The sequence below is a fragment of the Panthera onca genome, chromosome A2, assembly GCF_046562875.1.
Source record: "Panthera onca isolate mPanOnc1 chromosome A2, mPanOnc1 haplotype 2, whole genome shotgun sequence".
In the NCBI taxonomy this organism is placed as follows: domain Eukaryota; kingdom Metazoa; phylum Chordata; class Mammalia; order Carnivora; family Felidae; genus Panthera; species Panthera onca.
Genome location: NC_138340.1, coordinates 138923375 through 138944361, shown reverse-complemented (window position 1 = coordinate 138944361; position 20987 = coordinate 138923375). Strand labels below are relative to the sequence as shown.

Here is a 20987-nt window from a genome sequence, read left to right as displayed (position 1 = left end):
TTATTCATTTATTTATTAACTCAATCAAGAAGTATTGATTGATCACTTACCATATGACAGGTACTATCTTACGGACCAAAGATAGAGCCATAAATGATCAATGCGGTTCCTGGACTTGATCTCTGATGGCTGGTCTTCTCTCTAGGTTTTTTTTATTTGTTTAGTTGTGGGGGTTTTTTGTTTTTGTTTCGTGGTTTTTTTTGGTTTTGTTTTTTGTTTTTGGGTTTTTTTTGGTGAAAAAATGTATATTTAGATTTAGCCAGCTGGGCTTAGTTTAGATGATTCCAATTTTGCTGGCAACATCCAAAGCATCATAGTCGGGAGCCAGTTGAACATAAGCTTTCTTTTCTCTATCATGCCTGATCAGGAAGTTGACCTTGGCCACATCAGTATTGTAGAGCTTCTTCACATCCTGTTTGATCTGGGGCTTGTTGGCCTTGGCATCCACAGTGAACACAAGTGTGTTGTTGTCATCTATTTTCTTCCTGGTTGATTCAGTTGTCAGGGGGAACTTGATGATGGCATAGTGGTCAAGCTTGTTTCTCCTGGGGTGCTCTTTGAGGATATTTGTGCTGCCTATGGAGAACTAGTGTCCAGGACTGTCAGAATGTAGGTGACCTGTGGATCTTCATTTTTTATGACTGAATGCCTTTCAGCACTCCTTTCTTGGCCTTCGAAGCCTTTGCTTTGGCTTTGGCTTTGGGAGGGGTAGGGGCTTCCTTATTTGTCTTCAGTGCCATCTTCATGAAAGGGCTCCCTAGGGTTCCTAATTCTACCCCCAATTGGCTCAATATTCCTGTTGGCGTCTTGATCAGCCCCTTCCCCCTGGCTTTGCCCTGCTTTGTTCCCAAGATGCTTCTCAGCCCTTGATGGCTACCCCCCCCCCCAAAAACCCCCCAAATAACACAGTATTAAAAACTATACTTCCTTCATTATTTAGTCAAATATGTTTATTTAAGAAACTAGAAATATGGTCAGGGTGCCTAGGTGGCTTAGTCATTTAAGCATCAGACTCTTGATTTTGGCTCAGGTCATGATCTCACAGTTCGTGAGATTAAGCTCCCAGTTGGGCTCTGTGCTGAGCATGGAGCCTACTTAAGATATTCTCTGTCTCTCTCTCTCCCTCTCCCTCCCTCCCTCTCCCTCTCCCCCCTCTCCCTCTCCCTCTCCCTCTCCCTCTCCCTCTCCCTCTCCCCCCTCTCTCTGACCTTCCCCCACGCCACCTCTAATGCTCTTTCTCTTAAAAAAAAAAAAAAAAGAGAGAGAGTGAGAGAAAAGAAAAGAAAAATAAACTAGGAAGATGGTGATATCCTAAACTAGAACTTTGGTAATTAGAGATAGGAAATGAAGGAAAATGGGAAGGATGCATAGGAGGTAGAATAGACAACTCCTAGTGAACCCTTGAATGGAGGGCCTAAGCAAAATCTGGGTTTTCACCAAGAAAGAGTCTACTCAATTATCCTCTGGCTCAGCCTCCTCTGGAACCCACTCTGTGTTCTTGGGTAAAAGGCTTTTAAAAGACAATGAATAAAATCTAAATGTGCTTCCCTCCATAACTTCAGTCAATATGAAAGGAGAGACATTGGTAGCAGTAGTCTCCAGGGACATAAATGCCATTCTTTGTGTTCAAAGTACAGCAGCACAATGGTGGTGCTTTTAGGATCCGCTGCACTAGATAAAGAGCCCTGGACCAGAGATTCTAGGAAAATTGGTAGTGTATTTAATGGGCATTGGTGAAGAATGGCCATGTTGATGTTTATCACACAAAGGAGCCTTAGAAACACATCCCACTGATGCCAATTTGTGTAAATAGAAGAGGATCTTACTGGAAGGAAACTTACAGTCAAATAGCAGAGCACATGTGATCCTTTCAGCCATCACGGTCCCATCTAGAGCTGTGCTTAAGCCAGGTATAATTGGATGAACATCATGAGGAAGTCTTCTTGAGGGACCTACCCAGTCAAACGCTGCATATTTATAGGACTGGAATAGATCTGGACCAGTATGTTACAACAGAAGCTTTCTGACCCCAAAAAAGGGCTTGTTAGAAAAAGAAAGTCTCTGGAGTTCAGTAGCTGGTTTCAGCCTGTTTATCAGTTGAGCTAACTCATATCATACCTGCTGTGCTAGCTTTTTTCTAGGCTATTAGAAAGTGAGAGAAAATGAGCCTCCAGAGTCCTCCGGGTTCATCTTTCCTTAATGATAGTCTATGAAAGATACACTTGCCACTGCAAACCTTTGCTTACAGGGAAGAAAATAATTGGTGCTGTATGCAGACTAGTTAGAAGAGGACAGGAACAATCTTTTAGGAGAGGGCACACTTCAAAAATTTCCATTAAAGAAAGGCTTAGATGCATTGTCAATGCTTTAAAAACTCCCAGAACCACTGGAAAGAAATGTAAGGTAGACTGGTGATAAAACAAACAAACAAAAAAAGGCATGTAAGTGAGGAGCCAGAGAAATACTTTATTGTATTTCAGAAACACATAGCTTGGGAGAAATGGATTATTTGTAAACATACATAGATTGTATGCAAAGATACTTAGTTGATCCAACAAAATCAGTTACAGGACAGACACACAAGCAAACACACACACACACACACACACACACACGCATGCACATATACATATATAGAGAGAAAGGAAAGGATTAATTATCATATGGTCCCTCTACCAACACGTCAGTAAATTTAAATCTGACACCATTTTGCTTAAAGTAGGTGATAGCTTGATCATCAAAAGTGGCCAGTATTTGAGTTTTATTATAAAGGAGAAAATTCGGATACCATGGAAACATTTTTACTGACCTAGTTTTGTTTCTGTATTGAGCTGAAGATGAGGAGTGAATGTGGAAAACAGGAAGAAGAGAGGAGAGAAAAATTCATTTTTGTTTCTTTCCATTTTTGTGTCTTATTTGACTCTACCTCAAGCTCTTATGTCAACTTGTTCTCTACTTTCCTTTAAAAGTTAAATTATCTCTACAGGTTAGCAACATAGTCCCTTTTACTTGAAACTGGTGGAAATAAGCCCCCAATTTATTTGTGTGCGTTTGTGTGCGCATGCACATGTGTGTATTCTTAAATCCTGAATTCTTTATGAATATTATAACAAACACCATCAATTGGACCCTCGAACCATTCTCTGCTCTTCCTTTTATTAGTAAATCACACAGAGTCCTTACAGAAGTCTGAGCAGCACAAGGCCACCCAGCTAGACTACATTCCCTGGCCTCACTTGCATTTAGCTGTGGCATTATTACCAAATTCCCACCACGCAGGAATCTGCGCACTGCCATGCTACCTCCAGGACCTCCAGTTCCTCTCTTTTTTTTTCCCCTTTTCCTATGGACTGGGCTGGAGATGGACTGGAGATGGGGACAACTGGAAGAACCACCTCCTGGAGCTAGAAGCCACATTTTGACGAGGGCAAAGGCCAACCTCCCATCTGTCCTTGGGGGACCTCATGGAGCAGAGATGTTACATAAAAAAGAATCAAACATCTATTTTATTAAGCTCCTTCATTTGTAGGCGTCTGTTAAAGCAGCTTAACCTGTATGTTAACTACAAATATCAAACTATAGAGAATTGCCAGCCTATCATAGCACAGCAGTAGAGGTACACAGTTCTGAAGTCCATAAGATATATTTTCATCTAATTCAGTCTTAACTTTTACGTCTCTTCATATCTACTTCATTAGGTAAAATTTCAGTTGCTTCTCAGATATCTGGTTTTTGGTTAACACTTAAATCTGGCTGCTTTAACGACGTAATCATTAGACTGTAGAACACTTCTCCCCACACATACCTTTCTACCACATTAGCAAAGGCCACCTTACAGCAGTTCCTTTTAGCAGTATATCCTGTCCAACTATCAGGAAGAAATTGCAAGACACACTCAAAAGCAAAAACATAGTTTGAACTAAGCTAAGCATCCTATTAAGTAAGCTAACAACAACAACAAAAAAAAAACAAGTAATAAAGTAGAAGGAAGGAAGAAACAAAAGTACAAAAATCAATGCTGCAGAAATAGGAAAAAATGACCAACAGAGGAAAAAGCTAGCACTTTGTAGAAGTCAGTCTTTTACCACAAAAGACACAAGGCCAAGATATTTTTATAGATAAATTTCACCAACTGTCATGAATCAAATAATCCCTATATTAAATTAAAAAATCTCAAAGCCTAGAACAAGAGGGCCAATGACCAGATTTATTTAAGTCTAGTCGTTAACACCCACGCCACTCAAGGAAGGAAAGAAAAATCTAAACCGATTTCACTTGCGAATATAGATAAAAAAAAAAATCCTACAAAAAATAGCAATGATAACTAAATTGAATACATGATCCTGAGCTGGGTCCTTTTGCTAAGAAGGACATTACTGGCAGAATTTGAATGGAGTCTAGGAAATATAGTCGGAGTGCATTTCTGCATCCAACTGTTTCACTTAATTTGATGACTGTATTGTACATATGGTGGAGAATGAAGGAAGTAGACACTAAGTTATTCAGGGATGGTAGGACATCAGGTCCCAATTCAAATGGTTCAGGGAAAAAAATAAAACTCTTTGTACTAGACTTGCAGCTATTCTGTAACCTTGTCAATGGTTCAAAATAAAAATCTGATGGTAGCCAGAGGGGAAGCGGGGCGGGGGGAGGGGGGTGCAAAATGGGGGAAGGAAAGTGGGAGATAATAGCCTTCCAGTTATGGAATGAATAAATCATAGGAATAACAGGCACGGCATAAGGAATACAGTCGGTGGTATTTTAATAACTCTGTAACGAGACAGATGGTAGCTACACTTGTGGTGAACATAGAGTAATGTTTAAGCTTGTCATTTCACTAAATTGTACACCTGAAACGAATGTAACATTGTGTGTCAACTGTACTCAAATAAAAAAGGGGAGTGGGAATGTTAAAAAATCAACATCGAAAGAAAATATTAAAGAGAATGTCAGTATCATTAGTGTTATTTAAAGTCACTTGTACTTCTCAAATAACTTACTACTTTCTTTCTGTTATGCAATCTGTGTATGCTGAACTTTGACTCAGTATTATCACAGAGATTGAGTACAGAATCCAGAACTAGATTATCTGAGTTCAAATTCCATTCTGCTACTTACAATTTGTGGGATATAGGCAGATTACCTCACCAATCTGTTTGTCAGTGTCCTCATTTATAAAAAGTAAGAATAAAATGAGTTAACATATATAAAGTGTTAAAGTAGTGGCTGGTATGTATTTATTGATAAAATCATAATAGCTACAGTCAGTCAACCTTGTTGCAAAAAGGATTTTGAGTTGTTCTACATATACCCACAACATGATACTGATACAGCAATGGTAATCACAATAATGCTAATAATGTATTCTAAATCCGTGCATGACTGATAATATATTTTTCACACAGTGTCACAGTTTTCATTTTACCTGCATTAAATATTTGGCTATTTCTCACAGGATTAGCAACTCTGTTTCCCCGAATTCAGGGCCTTATAGGTGATGTACAGTAGACATAGACACAGCAACATTTTTCTAGGGAAGAGTTTGAAAACTGCTTGAAACTGCAGGTGAAGGGCTGTATGCTTTAGATAATGACTCCCGTGGGACAGTACTTCATACGGGTTATACGAGCTTAGACCATAAAAGCAACAGTAGTGGTTGCCTCACATCACACTGTTTTCTGGGAAGCTGTGTTAATGAAATGCGGTCTCAATTTCTTGGGCCGGTGATTTTTGGTTCATTATCAGGGAAATATAGAAGGTTTCCTACCCGGAACCCTTTTGCCAAGAATTAGATGACCTCCACAAACAGGCTCAGTACATTCCCATGATGTCAGTCCACTGGGCAGTTTTCCGAGGTGGCAGGTCACGGCTGTGCCTTCTTAGCAATATTCCCACAAAGTGAGGAAAAGGTTGGGGGTAGTGGGGGGAGAACAACTGTGTCCCCTCTGTCCACAGAATAAATAAGTGAGTCACACTGAGTGTCTAAGTCCTGCCACGGACTTTTCTCTAATTAAAGAATCCCTACGTAATACTTTTTTTTTTTTTTCAGTAGAAATAGATTTCTCGGTTTTCTTTCTAGATCAACCTTATTCTGACTCAGTTCAGAAAACAAAGCAAGAGTGTAAGAAGTCAGGTGAAAGGGCCCAGAGCATCATTTCTTCTGAAGGCGTGCCTTGTTAGAACTGGATTAAGCTCAAAAAGAAGCAGTGGATGAGAGACAGAACGCTAGCAGCTCTAACACTCTGGGTTATTATACACACAGCTAATGGGTTTGCCCAGTATGATTTGTTCTCTTGCCTCGATTGTTAAACTTGAAGATTAGCAGAAAATAGGCCCAGAAAATTGCGTAGGAACCCAAACTTGGTTTCACATGGAGAGGAGAGGATTTTGGATTTAGTGGATACAAAAAGTAAGAATTTTCTTCTTACGGTAGACCATTGCTGTTTCAGATTCTGTTTGTACTTATCTCTATTAAGCTCCTTGTTGAAATGATCTCCTTCTTAGATGGTGGGAATTAAGGTTAATGTTCATTTTTAATATTCTATACTTAGAGCACCTTGCACAAGTGACTGACATATTGTAGATATTCATTTGCACAGTTACTACAATTTTTTATTTCAAGTAATTCTGGTCAGTCATGGAATTGGTCATCAGCCAAAAAATGTTTTCTTCCCTGCCCTGTGGGATTATTGGCCCTTTTTTGATCTCCCTGGAAAAATACCATTCAACTCATCAAAGACCTGCTGTAAGCATACCTGCCCTTGAGGCTCTCTCTCAAAGCAGAATAACCAATTAGGGAGGCACTGAGTCAATGGAGGTGTCATAGCCAAAGTATCCCAAGGATTTTGGTATCATTCCCAAGACCATCTCTACGGTGGGGCCAAGTGCATGAGACTACTTGCCCATGATTCTGTTGAATATCCTTTTCGCTTAGCCAGCTTTCTTTGCTTTGATCTGTATTTACTAAGCAGACTTTTAATTATTATTTTTAGCTCTCCTACCAGAAAAGAATGTGTTTGCTATTCACAATTAATTTTTTTGGTCCCTGTATTAGTTATTTCTCTCCCCAAAGTAAAAAGTTAATGTTCAGGTCTTATATGTTGGTTTTGAAGTTTTAATATGGGTCTGCCCCTGACATGTGGGCAGGAGTGTTAAAGAGTCAAGTTTCTGAGACTTCAAAGCTGAGAAACAAATCTAGACTTCAGAGGTAAGCAGTAGCTACTAACTGAGGTCTTCTAAGGCTGCAACGAGATTTCAATAAGCCTGGGAGAAGTGCTATTGGAGACTGGTACATTCCTGAGGATAACATTTTGGAGTCGGATATTGCAGTAAAGAATTTGTTGTCCTAGGGCAACATGAAAAACTTGGGAAAATTTGACATTTTGCTTCATTATTCTAGAATGCCCTGAAAACTGTTTTCTCTGTCTTCATTTTTTATCACTCTAAAGGCAAGAGTAAAAGCTAAAAATGACCTCCCTTTCTCCCTGTCTTGTATTACTCCGCACTCCAAGCCCCACCCCCAACTAGAATACACATCCTTTTGTTTCCTGTATAAAGTACTTTCCAGACATGAAGTATCAAATATCCAGCAGCACAGAAAGTGAGGAGATTTTTTTCAATCAATCAAATGCATTTTTCTAATATTTAAAGATATTGTCATGTTGAAGCAATTTTTGTCTCACTTCCTGCGTTTAAATGCGAATGAATGGGCTAATGTGTAACTTGTATTCTATCTTTGCATAGTGGCTGCAGATATTTATAGCTAACCTTTTAAACAATAACACTGTTCCCAAACCTAACAATCCCATTCTGTTTTCCACAGCCTTTTTCATACCAGATGCATAGGACCTGAAAATAGAATTTCCTTAATTCTAGTCATTTCCCCCATTTTCTCCATTTTCCATTTTGCCATTGAGTCTTTCTTTGCTCTTTTCTCCCACAAAGTAATTTTGCTCATATTCTTTCCCAGTAATTCCAAATAATTGAAGTATATCTTTTAAAAATAAATTTTATCTGCACAGATTGAAAATACAATTGTGTCAATGACAGTATTACTTTGGTTATTGCAGGAAAAGGAAGTAAACACCCTCTATATTCTTGGTCCAGTATACATCGAACTTATTTTTGTTTAATTCCATATTTTCATTTTATATCACAATAATAATAGATTCCTTTCAATGTGCATGTAACATATTTTTGTATTGAGGGTTCTGAGTATAATAATTTATGGTAATAAGCTTACCTGAAAACCAAGCTTATTGCTACCAAAAGGACATACATTTAAATAGTTGTGAGTGCAAAATAACCTGATTGTTTTTAACATAATAGACTCATATTTTTAAAATACAGATGACTAAACTAGAAAATAATATTAAAATAGATATTATCAAATTAACTGCTTTTGAAAACTTCATTTCCCTTATGTAAAATATAATTGTAAACTCACTTTGGTTAAAAACTTAAAGAAGTTTAAACAGGCACTGATACACCAACAAAATATTTCACCATTAAAGATCATCTGAGAATTTGAGGAAATTTCATCTTGCTGGTAACTAGCAGTAGAACATAATTTCTTCACTAAAAACAAGTCAAGTTGTACAAATTCAGATGATTAAGTTTTAAAAGGATCCTCAGTATGGAAATAATTTGCTAATATTTTCTCAAACTTACTAGAATACTGTTCTACATTTATGCCCGATATTTAATATATTTAAACATAAGAACTTCCTGCTCACCACATCCTTTTGCTTGTAACAGCAATATGTGGGAAAAAAGTAAATTAATTATTATGAATCATTTCTCTTGAGTTTACTTCAGCCTATATGAATGTCTTTCACCTTCTTGTTTCATGTCCTATTTTCCATGTCACTTTCCAAATGAGAAATGTCAGCTCTGTTTTAGCTTTAACAATGTGTGGCTTTTAGATAGCACTTAGGGTTAATTGGAATTTTCTGTTTGGTTACATTCTGAAAATTAAAGAGTTTATCAATAAACCAATACCATCATTTCCATTTCTGCTGTTCCTCAAATTCAGTCTGGGAGGTTGACTTTCATCTTTTATGAGAGTAACTGCCAAATATAAATTTCTTAACTATAGTGATTTTCTGGGCCATAATTTCCTTTTTTTAAATAAGAAAATATGGCATCTTTAAATGTTTCATATCATTTCATGGCACTTTAAAAAATAAATCGTAGGGGCGCCTGGGTGGCGCAGTCGGTTAAGCGTCCGACTTCAGCCAGGTCACGATCTCACGGTCCGTGAGTTCGAGCCCCGCGTCAGGCTCTGGGCTGATGGCTCAGAGCCTGGAGCCTGTTTCCGATTCTGTGTCTCCCTCTCTCTCTGTCCCTCCCCCGTTCATGCTCTGTCTCTCTCTGTCCCAAAAATAAATAAACATTGAAAAAAAAAATTTTTAAAATAAAAAAAATAAATAAATAAAAATAAAAAATAAATCGTATGTGACTATATAAATTAAATGGAACAATTTTCATAATTAAATAATTAAATGACCTAGAATATTATAAGTGTGTTGTTCATCTTTAGTTTAATGTGTATGTATGCGACTGAGGTAAAGAATCGACTAAGTTTAGTAGACTGGAATTTAACAGGAATGAAGGTCATATTTTCTGCTTATCTGTTTACGGTTATTTAACAAGAACCACACAGTACAACCTGTGAAAGAAAAGACATGGAAGTTGTATTAGACACTATGCTTAGTACAAGCCAACCACAGCATGGAAAAGTGAATATGTTATTTTGCTACATTAATAGAATTGTGTCTTAAATAATCCACTCTTTTTACTGATTAGGTCACACCTGCTGTATTGCTTAATCTAATTTTACAATTTATGGGTTTTTTTTAATTTTTTAAATTTTTGATTTTTTATTTTGAGAGAAAGAGAGAGAACATGAGCAGGGGAGGGGCAGAGAGAGAGAGAGAGAGAGGGAGGGAGAGAAAGAGAGAATATCTCAAGAAGGTTCCATGCCATCAGTGCAGAGCCTGATGCAGGGCTTGATCTCACAAATCGTAATATCTTGACCTGAGTCAAGTTCAAGAGTTGGATACTTAACTGACTGAGCCACCCAGGAACCCAGCAATTTATGTTTTTAAAAGAAGATGCAGGCTGGGGTTCCTATGCAGTATTCCATAGAATATATATTATTAATAGCTATGGGGCCGGGGCGGGGGTGGTTAAGAGATTCTGTGGTCAACCAGTGGATTAGACAGATTTCTTTGCTGCAGGATTTTCCAGTGCTTTTAATATGCCAAGGACATTTTGCCTCTGTGTGGGGATAAAGTATGCATATTTGTTTAAAAATAAACAATAGAAATATTTTTTCCTCATGAAATGCCTGTTAACATCCAGGAAAATAACTTGAAGAATAACTGAGTTCTACAAAACACAGTGGAGAAAATGCTGATATAGCCAATTAGAAAATGATTAAATGGGAATAACCAGGAAACCATTCCTCCACTCCTCGCCTGACCTCCTCATTGCACTGGTGCCTGTCTTCTGGCCTTTCTCTGTGCCCTAAATGCTGTCTTGGAGATTAGCTTATATTCAAATAAAAAGAAAGATATATTTATTGGCTTATAAAATATCGGAACTAGACACAAGGACGTATTTGCTTACTGTGAACTTCTAAGTTTTGATTAAAGGTCAAAACTTGGGTATCGGGATGTGTGCAAATTGTTGAAGGTGGCATACTTACATTGCAATGTTTCCCATTAATGTGGAAAATTTCTATTGGGATTATCACGTATTGTATTGAATATCCCATAGCTTCAGACCTCTATGAATGTAAATGTTTTGGTGACATTTTCTTTGGGAGTATGTAGCATAGCAGAATACCATCATTAGTAATGATGTTCAGCAGATGCCAGATAGCCTTTCAATTAGAAAAGTTCCTATACGAAATGCAAAAGATACGAAAGCAGATTCCAGGGCAGTAGAGCACCCCAAAAGCCAGCCAATCCAGTCATTCATCTGATGATTGAATTCCTTCTATCTGTTATACATGAGTTGGCGGCTGGGAAGATGACGATTGCCCTCATGGTGATTGTGACCAAGCAGAGGCTGTAAGGTCAAAGCAGAAGTGCGGTAAGATGCTGTGGAGGGCACTGAGTTAAGTGGCCCTCGCAGTCAGTCCCCTCTTTTCCAAAATGTTATAAACTCTAGAAGGATTAGAATTAATCCAAAATATGAAGTAGATAGGAAATATGAAACTTTACATATTCCATTTAAATAACCTTAGAGACTGTGGAAGGCAATTACTGCCATCATTGCCTCCATTTTTTTTAAGTAACTGTTTATATGACGGTTGTTCCATTCACACTGTCCATATACACCGCAGAGGGGAAGTGCTTCAGGGAGGAAATGGGGAAGGGTTCATATTTGAGGAAGGCCCTAAAAATCAATAGGGGATATATTTCACTTTTTATTATTTCTTAGCGTCCGATCAGTATTCGGTCTGATCAGGGCATTTGTAACATCGAGGGATTCCTGCCTGAAGCTGATGCCGCCTGCAGCGTAGCCATTGTAGCCTATGTAGCTCCTTCCTTCCCAGCTTGCACTTCTCAGATACAGTTAACAACTCTCCAGAGTGCTCAGGACTTCCACTTCCACTGGAAAAGCGTGAACATAGAACTTCCAGAAAGTTTGAGGAATCTTGAGCAGAGAGGACGTGTGCCCTACGCAACAGGATATTAAAATGACTTCCGTGTCAATGGGTCCTTTCTTTCAAAGTGAAGTGCAAGGTTGTGATACAGGAATTGTAAAAGGGGAGTTCTGAAAGTCATATGTAACCCTCAACCCCTCACTCTTATCAAGGTTGTAGAGAAAACCAGAAGATTCTGGATCTTGAGAGAGGTGTTAGCGTGTTAGCAGAATCTTTTCCTGCTCCCCAAGTCAGGAAGGTGAGGGTGCTTTCCCTTCAAACACATTACACATCATTTCTTCCAGTTACAGGAGAGAAAACGGTTTTCCTGATGATTATGCACGTTCCCTTACATTTTCAGGCACTACCCTAGGTATCTTAGTTTGGATTCCCCCAGAAGCAGGCCCTGGAAATGAAGATTTAAGTGCATGTTAATTAATTTTGAGGTAACCCAGGAACATTGGAGGGGAGCGAGTGGTGAGACAGAGAAGGGAAGGAATCCAATAAAGGTGTGTTCTCCAGTGCCTTTTGCCATGTGGGCATCTGAGGCCCAGCCCCGCTGGGCAACTTTGAAGGAGAGTGTGACACCAGACCCAGAACTGCATCCTCCATTGGGGGAGGAGGCTGGAGTATTTAATCTCCAGTTCTCTTCATTATCACCCGAGGCCCACCCCCAGAGATAGTAACGTTTTGGCATTCGCACTGAGAGAAAGTGCTTGGGTAAAAGTTGCAGAGGTTTGCAGAAGGAACCCTTGGACATAAACTCTAAAAGTGAGTGCCAAGGTATATGTGTGGGACAGTGACAACATCTGCCAAAGTAGGTGAGCTGGAATATAAATAAAGTAGCATGTTCAGGGAGGTTCCGTAATTTAAAGATAGTCACACAGCAAGTAAGGAGCAGAGCCTCTGGCTACAAAATGTGTTCTCCAGTCGCTTTCCAGCTGTTCCAAATGACCAGAAGATAATTTTCACCTTGTGATTTGACTCTAGAACAACATTTAAGTAAGGACGTTGAGTGCTGAAGAAAGGGCATTTAAGTAAAGGATCAAGAGGAAAAGGTCTATGCTGAAAAGATGACTTAGTAAAAAGGATGTCCTTGATGAAGGAGTTTAGAAAGTTCAGAATGAAGAAGTCAATGTAGAGCATCATCAAATTCATGAATGACTGCCACGTGTACAGACAGATCTCTTTGGGCTCAAAATATAGAACAAGGACCTAATGTGAACGAAACCAGAGTTTAGATACCTCAAGTTGGGGTGCACGGTGTCTCCCACCCACCCTTCCTACCCTCCATCGCCAGATGTATCCCATAATGTACTGAAATCCCTTAGTGCCCAGATTAGTGCTTTCCTCTTGGTTCTAAAGCTCATCAGAAACAAGTTCTGGAATAAATAGCTCCCAGACCCAGGGCGTCCATTCCCAGTCCTCACCTACCTAACCATATGCACAGGTTGGCTCTTTCCATTATGGTAACTTTTTCAGGAGGATCATTACCATACTCTGCCCCTAGGTCTTGATCTGAGCCATTCGAATCCACATTTTAAAAATTTCCCTAATTTTAAACCTTAAGAAGAAGCTGTTGGATATTTTAGACCTTTTTCCTTTCAGAAAACCCTGAAGTTGACTCTGTCCCAAACTTTCCTCAGAACATTCATATCAAGGAAAAGAGGACTTTTTCCTAAATCATGGAGGGTGAAAAGGGGGTGGTGATGGATTTCCTGTTACCCTGTTTCTCCTGGAGCATTTATTTGAAGTGGTTGTTGCCATCATGATTACTTCCCTTTCCAAATATACCTCTAACAAAAAAAGAAGGACTGCTTGTGTTTCTATCACCGGAGAGTTTCAAACTGAGACTAAATAACACTTGTCAGGAATGTTCTAGAAGTGATTTATATATCAGAGGAATTGAACCAAATGACCATTAATCGTCTCTTCCAATTTGGAGATCGTATCTTTCTATGAGAATTTTCCAGCTTAAGAATGTATTTTCTTCGGGGGAAATTGTCTCTGTGTTAAATTTTATAAGCGATATTTCCATTAGGCCAAAACAGGACTTTCTCATCACAACATTTTTGTAAAACTAAGATATCTGAGAGGAAGTGGTGCCTCATTATCTGAGCTCATTATCTTAGTACTGGCCTCCGCATTAGCCTCGGAAATACTTGTGTGATTTAGCTAGGGGTTGGCAGATGGACTAATAGACAAATGCCCAGCTGCTTGTCCCAATTCTGATAAAGGAAGCCTGGCCCACACATTCACACAGCCAACTCCTGACAGCAGGGACCACAGAGCAATGGACATGGCATCTGCCTTTTCTAACCGCCACGTATTGCAAACAAGAAAGTGGAATGGAATGTTACACAAAATATTAACCAAATGCCCAGGTGAAATATAGCAAATTCATTAAATTAGTTTTAATGCACATTCACTAAAATTAAAGAAAGAGAGATGGTGTGAGGAGGGGGATGAAGAGACAGAAATAGAGACAGAGACAGACCATGAGTCAGTTGTTTTGGAAACAGTGGGTCGTGGTGATTTTAATTAATGCAGTCCGTTTTGTTTTGAGTCTAAGTACTCATAAACTTAGCCTTCATGTTGCTAAAACCAAGCTTATCCCTGCATCTTATGAGATAAATCCATACCGTTCAGAGTTTAGTTAGGCAGGTTGTCCAGAGTTTGTTAGAAAAGCTATGCTGTGTGTCTAATTAATACCAAACACTTCTGATGCTAGCCTCTACTCACAGTCTCCCAAACACATGAAATTTAGTAATTGGTATAAATATGGCTTTGTCCAGAATTTTTAGTAACTGGTATAAATGTTGCCTTGTCTAGACTGATTTTAGCAGTCTACAATGATTTTTCCCTGATGTATATATATCTCATTTAAAATTACCCAGTACGCATTCCTCTTGCTACTAAAATAATTGAGTGTTACAGCGTTGAACATGGGCTGCGTCTTCCATTTTACTAATTAACACATTAGTTTAAAAGTTAGAAATATTTAACAAAACACTTGCATCAGTATTTTTTAAAGCCTGATATTCCAAAAATTTGTGCCATAAATAAATAAATCTGCAGTTTACTTCTTCTGTGGTAAGGTGTTGCCTAACTTCAGGAACTCCTAACAAAACCATCTACATGTAAACACATGATTGAATTTTGTTTTGAAACACTTTTTGAAAAGCATAAATTGAGTTCATGTACATTTAAATGAATTCCCAGGAAAATACAATTAAAGTAGTGGCTACCCAGCAAAATGACAAAATTAGGAAAGCAAAACCACGCAGAAAAATTTAACCCTTGAAGTTGTGTTGCTTAAAACAGGAGAGGAAAAGCCCTCTCCATAGAAGGAATGCCCGCATTGGAAACCCCCCTCTTCAGGGCCTTTGTCCTCTGTGCAGATTAATCTTTAATTTATGGACTCAGGTAGACTAAGTAACATTACCACTGAGTCAAAGTTAAGTTACCTTATACAGAGGTTTCTGAGCACCCCCCCCCTCCTGCTGAGAGCACCCATTGTTTTACCCTCCACCCCTCCACCTTACTGTTTACCTGTATTTTTTCCAGGGTTACCACTGCCATTATATGATCTTGGTGCCCTAGCCATACAGGCACAAAACTCAAGCTTCCTTGAGGTTTTAAAAATTAGAAGTAGGATGGAGCACCTAGGTGGTTGAGTTGGTTAAGTGTCCAACTCTTGATATTGGCTCAGAACGTGATCTCACGGTTCATGGGTTTCAGCCCCCACATTGGGCTCTGCGCTGAAAGCAGGGAGCCTGTTTGGGATTCTCTCTCTGCCCCTCCTCTGTTCATGTGCATGTGCGTGTGCAAGCGTTCTCTCTCTCTCTGTCTCTCTCTCTATCAATAAGTGAATAAACATTAAAAAAAAAAAAACAGAACTAAGAAAAACAGATTTCTTTTCCTGTGGTGGGAAAGCTGGGATGCTGTGAGTTCTGAATCTATGGGCAGCCACGCCTTCATGTATAAAGAAGGCTGCTGAGGAAAACACAGCGAAAAGAGAGAGAGAGAAAGATAGGTAGTGCCTGTGATGTTCAGTCCTGGATTCCTATATTCTCAGAAGTCCTACCTTTAATTTGGCTGCCTGATAAACATTTCCACTTTTGAGTCAAGCTAGTTTAAGTTAGTTTGTCGTTATTTGGGATCAAAAAGTTCGGAGCAATATTCTTTGTGTGTGATGATGACTGATTGGAGCATGCCACAGTTTGGTCAGAAAAAATAGATACAAACCCCAAACATGTGCTACACTCACCTTTCGGATACCTTATCATCTGGGAGCCACACAGTTGCTCCATCCGCCGTGGCAGCAGTCACCTGTGTATCCCAGTTACCATCTTTCCATCTATATCCACATTTAGTTCAAAGAAAAACTCAAATCAAACTCACACAATGATTTCCCTGTCCCGGCTTCTGTACATGGTATACAACAATAGAAAGTACAGAACTACCCCCTCCCCTCCCCACACAAAAACCATTTACCTCTGTTGTGCAATCTTTTGTAAGTCTGACCATTCTGTTAATCACCTCTTAAGCGTAGTTAAAATAGCGTGATCACTAATGTTCCCAAACAGGCGGTCTGATGCAACACTCCAGATTGTGTGACAATCACTGAGACACTCTTGGGTTCCCTGGACAATGAACTATCCAAGGCTTTGGGCAGTCGGTGCGAAGAATGAAACCAAACTCCACTTTCTATGTGATTGGTAGGGCTTCCTCCGCCCACACCAGGAACTACACCTTGGAAGCCTCGAGCTCTTTGAGCCCCAGGCAGCTGGCTCTCCCAGAGAGCACTTATGAACAACCAGCACCAAACCTCTGCTTGCCTACCACCCAAGCGGACTCCAGATCCTCACAATGGTGAGACTGCTCTCATAGTCACCCTTTCGGGAGAGCAAGTACAGAGGGGCAATGTTTCTTTTCTGCAACATATACTCGTGGGGGGTCCTGCAGAGCTTTGACCTCACCAGGCTCTCTCAGAGATAATAAAAGACAGACTGCCATGTGGCCTTTCTTTCTGATGAGCATGCTTCGTAAGTTTTGAAAATCTGTTCCTTCATAGTGTGCGACCTTGTGGAATTCACCTCAAGCCTTGTTGCGATACAAGCGGGAACCAGGAGAAGACCCACCTTGCTCTCCGTTTCATAGAGTGAGGTGGCATACCCTTGACAGACATCAGTAGTGCTTCTTCTTAACCACTCATTCTCTCTGAATTGCATGCAGAGAATGAACATTGGCTGAGCTGATTTTTATGCCCAAACTAGAGCAGAGAAAGCTCAAGGACTATGTCATAGCTAAACTGTGAAAATATGGTTTGAACTAAAGAGAAATGCTCACATCTGCCATCTCTTGGCAATACTGAGCATCAGCTCTGATGAATTCAATTCAGCAACTATACATCCCTGCTTTGCCATGCGGTCCCACGCACTTCACAGGATTAGAAAATGAGTCACATTCTCTAGCTGTAAACAGACCTCTGTGTGATCACAGATATTAACATTCTTGCAGCAGCTGGCTTGTTTTATGGCTTGAACTTTTTTCACATCAGAAAGACTACTGCCTGGCCTTTGGCAGATGAACAGCTCTGTATGTGGGGTAAAAATACAAACCTACCAGTTCAGTAGTTACCTAACACTCCTCAGAGAGGAACCAAATGGGCGCTGGTTGGACACAATGGAAAGTCTGGATCTTGGGAGCTGAACCAACCAGGAGCACTGTATTGTGTTCAGAGTACTAAACTTAGGAGAAACCTGACATTGAATATGAGCCAAGTCTACACAGAGGATACCCAAAGTCCAGATTCCTTTAAGTCACTCAATCTTCAAAGCCAAAGGTGAGCCTGAAACCAGAAAAAGCTTTGCTTTTTAACAAAGCAAAAGGGGTCAGCAGAACTCATGCTCAGTGGGGACGGTAGGTGGGAGTTAGGGCATAGGGGGTGGGGGGAGCAGAGAGATGAGGTCCAAGGCATACACTGCAAATAGAATGGCTTTTATTTCCCAGGGGACTTAGGGATACGTGAGTCAGACCAGTTTAAAAGTTCAGGGCAAGGGCAGACAGCAGTATATGAAAACAATTATCATTCATGGATTTATAGTGTACCTGAATTATTAAATTTTCTTGAGGCTAATTCCAATACTGTTGAAAACACAAAGAGGTGCTTTCTGGTTGGTTTCATCACCTTGAAAAGTACGGAAGCTACAGTACAAAGCATTTCAAAAAAGTCTTTCTGGCAACATAAATGAAAGCTGTAAAGCAAATACCTTTGCTGAATGGCAAGATGAGAGAGTTATTTCTGAATTGGAACCTAGAAGCTAAAGGGGAACACTTCAAACTTTGAAATGATAAAGCAATTTTCTGATAAAAGTTTTTACAAAGCATTTTCCAGTAAAGTGACCTTCCGTGTCTCTGGTCAAAGCCCAATTACTCATTTTCTTGCTCTTGCTGTGAAATGTTTTGAACTGATGTCAGCTTATGAGCTCCCACTTGGGGCAAAAATTTTCAACTTCTGTTTTTAAAATATGTCTCACATATTTTGTCCGACATTTATTCTTCCTCTTGGTGTCCATCATCTAATCTTCTATTAACATTAAAAGTAAAGTTAGTAAGTTAAAAAAAAATCTGCAGTAGCTAAAATTAATACAAATCATGGCTAAAGAAAAAATATCCAATTATGAAAGAAAATAGAACTGCAGCGACACTCATTTGAACAAATTGCTATTTGCAGTTGTATCCAACAAATATGTATTGGCACTCACACTGTTCCAGGCACTGGTCAAAGCCCAGGAGATCAGCAGCAGACAAAATATGGAGACAGACAGAGTAGAAGAGGTAGGAATTAACAATACATATACAATAACAGTAAACAGTACATAATAATATATGTAATCACGTAAAGTATCTGGTATCACATTAGCACATAGTAGTGGTAAATGGAGTGAAAGGAAAAATAAAGAAAGCTAAGGACGATGGCAAGTGATGGAAATGTCATTTTAGGTACAGGTTCTCTGGAAAGCAAACCTAGAACCAGTATCCTATAAATGTTAAGGTCTAGAGATCTAAAGGCAAACAGACTTGGATTTTGAATTGCAACTTGACAGTTCATTAGCATTGTGTTCCCAGGCAGGTGGGTTGTCTTCCTAAATTTCAGTGCCCTAATCTGTGAAGTGGGGATAAGGGAACCTTCTTCAAAGAACTGGTCTGAGTGCTTAGCCCAATACTTGGCATGCAGCAGTGCTCCATAAATGTTCATTCTTACTGTCTGACATGTGTGTGTGTGCGCGTGTGTGTAAAGCATTCATGCTCTATGTATCTGTGCTAATTTAAGGAAGCTTCTTCAGCTATCATGGCACCATGGTTACATCTGTGGCTTTAACAGATTAGAAGCACAGTGCCTGGATCTCTGTTATATCCCTGTGCATTTCTCCAGTTGTCAGTACTGTTTCTGATTAACTTATTTTCCTTGGGGTGCTCCGAAGTCATTTTTACTGTCTGTCTCTACTTTAACAAAAGGAAATGTATAATTGTTGAACTGCCAGAGGGTATAGTTACTGTTGTATTTTCCTATATCATTTCCAAAAGGTGAACATTTCCTACCAGCTTTCGAATCTGTCTTCCAACTGGGTAATGCTATATCCATCTTACGCCCAGTGGAGGTGATTATGATAAGGTATGAAAAGAAACAAACTGGCTTACATATAAAAAGACAGCTCCATACTTCCAGACTGGATTCTTAGCAACATTGCCACAGATAATAGATGTGACCTTTCTAAACTGAGGAAGGTTTTTTCTTTTTTTCTGCTTTCATAGACAAGAACGTCTGATGATGATGGCAGATTATGGCCTGTACTCTGACTGATTTCCCTAGCACCTCAGCACATCACCCAGAAATTTTTTTTATTTTTATTTCCTTATTACTCAGCTTGACTGCATACTCCTCAAATCCCTTCCCACACAACCTGGTTATTCAGGTTACTTGGGGGATCAGCCAGAAAACTACTTTACCAGAGGAGTTTATGAGACAGACAGGTGACTGGGAACAAATTGTAACTGGTGGCAGATCCAGAGCTAAATACCAAGGCCTCTGACTCCTGGACCCCTGTGTCCATTCACTTACCCTCAGCTTCCCTGCCCTGAGTGAATATGCCAAGATTCCCACAAGATTAACAAGCAGGAATATATTAACAGAGAAGGAGTTGATTTTTTGCCCTGAGTATGAATTTTTCTACAAACCAGCCACAAATGCCATCAACACGGGCCATGTATAACCATAATATTATTTAAATTTATTCTACTTTCATAAAAATGTGTAGTAATACAAAACACTAGTCTTAATGTTTTGATCAATTTAACAGATGAGATTATGTGTCCTGAATACTAGCACCAAAGACTACGACACATCCTATGAAAACCGGAGCTCTAGCAAAGAAATTGGAATGTGTCACTACATTTTAGGTAGTTGTATCGTTCCAAAATCAGTCATGTATGGGATGAGGTTTCATATAGAATCCATCTGGTGCTTGAATTCACAATGGCTTTTTCTTTTATGTTAACTCACATGTGTGCATAAGTTGTTATATATCTGTTTCTACCAAGAGAACCCTTTATGAATTCCTGGTAATCATTTCAAAAGGGTAAACATATACAGGAGGCATCAGTCATCACAAATAAAAGCAAACAAAGAATTTAAACTCCTTGTGCCTCCACACACATACAGTTATTGACAAAATTCTTTAAGTTAAATATTGCTTGAAAACTATAAGTTAAAATTGTCATTTTTCTTTATTTGGAAACAAGGAGTGGCCTTTATGCAACAGCATACTTAACTAAGCATTTCCCTGGACCCTGTACTTCAGGTGACCCCACATCACACAAACACAAACAAACACTAAATGTATTAAAGAGCACCTGGGTGCCACTGTCCCTGGGAACTGTTCAGTGCTGCTACAGCACAACTGGGGGCTCTAAACACCTGTTCTAATGATTGACACCATCCAGGCCTCTGAGACACAATTATCTATGTCTCTTGCCCTGCGTCCTGGCTGCTGTCATGAGGACCGTGCAGGTTTACGGGCTGTGCCACTGCAGATGCTGGCGATGAACGTGACTTCAGAGAGGAGAGTATGAGCAAGGCATGTTTAAGCAGGAGAAGAGACAAATCAGTCTACTACTCAGATTCTTCCTCTCGAACAGCATGAACGCAATAGGGTCTTACATTACGAAGAACAGAGCATCCCCTTCTAGGAATATATCGTAAAGCAAAAATTTAGTCTTATTAAAAAAAAATAGATGCAAGGATGTTTTTTAAATCAGAATATTT

The 20987-nt window shown here is 39.4% G+C and overlaps 1 long non-coding RNA gene and 1 pseudogene across 2 annotated transcripts in view; one reads left to right on the top strand and one right to left on the bottom strand.

The window, feature by feature from the left end:
- LOC132679445 (uncharacterized) overlaps positions 1–20987 on the top strand; it is a 265049-nt gene that overhangs the window by 182622 nt on the left and 61440 nt on the right. The window lies entirely within an intron of this gene.
- On the bottom strand, positions 275–746 carry LOC132679443 (large ribosomal subunit protein uL23 pseudogene; annotated as a pseudogene).